Here is a 2,395-nt window from a genome sequence, read left to right as displayed (position 1 = left end):
TATGAATAATGAAACTGTTTGTAATAGAAGCATTTTGACTTTTGATTTGTGAAAAAAAACTATAAAGCCTGCATAAACTTGACATGCAGTTCTAAAAAATGAAGTAGGTCAAGGTCGTCTTTATACTTAATAGAACGTATCCGATAATGTACCCCTCAGGTCTTTGGACCCATAAGCCTCTCGTCATTTCTACTCAAAACGCAGTAAAATTTTCTCTTGAACTTACATATACGGAACAATATGAGTACAAGGAATATGCCCGACTAACAATACTGCTAGTAAAAGCCTGTCGATACATCTACGCATTAATTTGTGGGTAGAATAGAGAAATCATTTTCCCACAGGGAATACATTTTGGTAGTCTTTCTAGGCGCCTTCAACAACATCACACCTGAAAGTATAATCGGAGCACTGTATAATCAAAATATCGAAGTGGCAACCAACTTGCGTATATATCTTTTGCTGAAAAGATAAAAATAATTTCTTGTTTTAACCTTTTTACCCGACTTAGCAACGCAAAGGATTGGTAATGCGTTTGTCAGTCTATGTATGTGTGTTTCTATGTGGCACACTAGAGACCAAACGCGTCGGCCGATTTTAATCATTCTGACGTCTAACGATTTGTCTTAACTTCGAAAGCGTTACTGAAGATATAACAGTAATAAAAATTCAATATGGCGACCACCAGACGTCGTTTTGTGACAATAATGTATATGTCTTCCTATGTTGCGGAATAGCGACAAAACGCATGGGCCAAATTCGTTAATTCTGAAGGTATGTGAGTGCCACTGAAGATATGGCACTAATGAAAATTCAATATGGCGTCTGGTGGTCAACTATGTCAAGTGGGGTTACATTGAATAGCTTTAATATAGACAAATCGTTTAACGTAATAATCATTAAAATCGTTTAAGCTTTTGGTCTCAAAGGACCAAACATAAATACATACATAGGCTGAAAATGAAAGTCGACACAAACTATTAGTCTAAGATCCCAATTAGGATCGACCTTCACCCATCTGTTTACCGAATGAAAGTTATTTTTTATGAAATATAAAATGTTAACAAATATCCCTGCAATGGGTTGCCTAAAAAAATGTGGTCAAGACTACTTTTAGTGAAAATATCAAGAGTAAAATTTTTTGAAATTTTTCAGACTTGCATATCTAACGAATATTGATCTACTCGAAAGTAAAAGCCATAAAGAATATGCAGCAGCTATGCTGTCTGCCTCTTTTCGTTCACTATTTTCGCATCTATACAAGTTGTGAATAGTAATTACGTTCATCTGTTAATTCATTGCCTCACATATATAAATAAAGATAATTTTATTGCAAATACGGTGCTATATGATTGTCCACAAAATATCAGTCAAAAAATAAAATTTACGAGCTTTCCAAGTTTTGATATTTTTATTAAAAGTTATCTGGACCATATTTTTTAGGGCAACCCACAACAGGGATATTTGTAAATATTTTACATTTCATAAAAAATAACTTTCATTCGGTAAACAGATGGGTGAAGGTCGACCTTAATTCGGATCTTGTACTATATGGTAAGTGGCGTATCGTTGAATAGGTATTTGAAAATCCTAACTAAAAATAGTAAAATAAAAAAATTATTTAAAAAATCAAAAAAATCCGACTGAGTTAAATATAAACCGAGAAGAAAAAAAAGTCCAACAGTTTACACCGGCTCAAATATTCCCATTAATGATTAAAGTCGCTATGTAAATTGCTGGACTTGTTTTTTTTCTTTTCAGTTTATATATAACTCTAATAATTTTTTTTACTACAGCGTGATTTTGTAGTCATCGGGGATTTGTTTTTTGAAATTTTATTATATACAAGACATACATATGTAGGTTAAACATTGCTATTGTGTAAAACGGATATATTATGTCAGTGCAATACGTGTACGTTAAAGTGTACATTTTATTTTTCATACATACTAAAAGTGTACAGGATCAATTTAATCTATAGTTCGTTTTGTAGTAAGCCAATCAAAAATAATTTAAACAAAAATTGCAGAGTTTTATGGATTACATCATGTTCTGAGATCAGAGTGTATTTAGTTCTTCGGGGAGCTTTAATAGCCAATTTAGATTCTAAACGGTAAGGGAGTGAATAACCCTTTAAATAAGAAAGTTGACCGTCATAAAAAAAAAACGAATAATTTTTGTTACATTTTTTCAAGGAAAGCTTAGCTTTCGAAGGAAATAATACATAAATGTTATTATTGCATTTAATCGAATACACTTAAAGCTTATCGATAATTGTAGGTCAAAGTCATGGGCACAGCGTATGTCTTTTATTGCCCTTGACAACTTTAAGCATTTTTCTGTAGTTAGCATGTTTTCTTTCGATTAAATGCAATAATGACATCGCAAAAGTGAT

This window comes from Chrysoperla carnea, chromosome 5 (genome assembly GCF_905475395.1).
Source record: "Chrysoperla carnea chromosome 5, inChrCarn1.1, whole genome shotgun sequence".
Lineage (NCBI taxonomy): Eukaryota > Metazoa > Arthropoda > Insecta > Neuroptera > Chrysopidae > Chrysoperla > Chrysoperla carnea.
Note: the sequence above shows the minus strand (reverse complement) of the source record.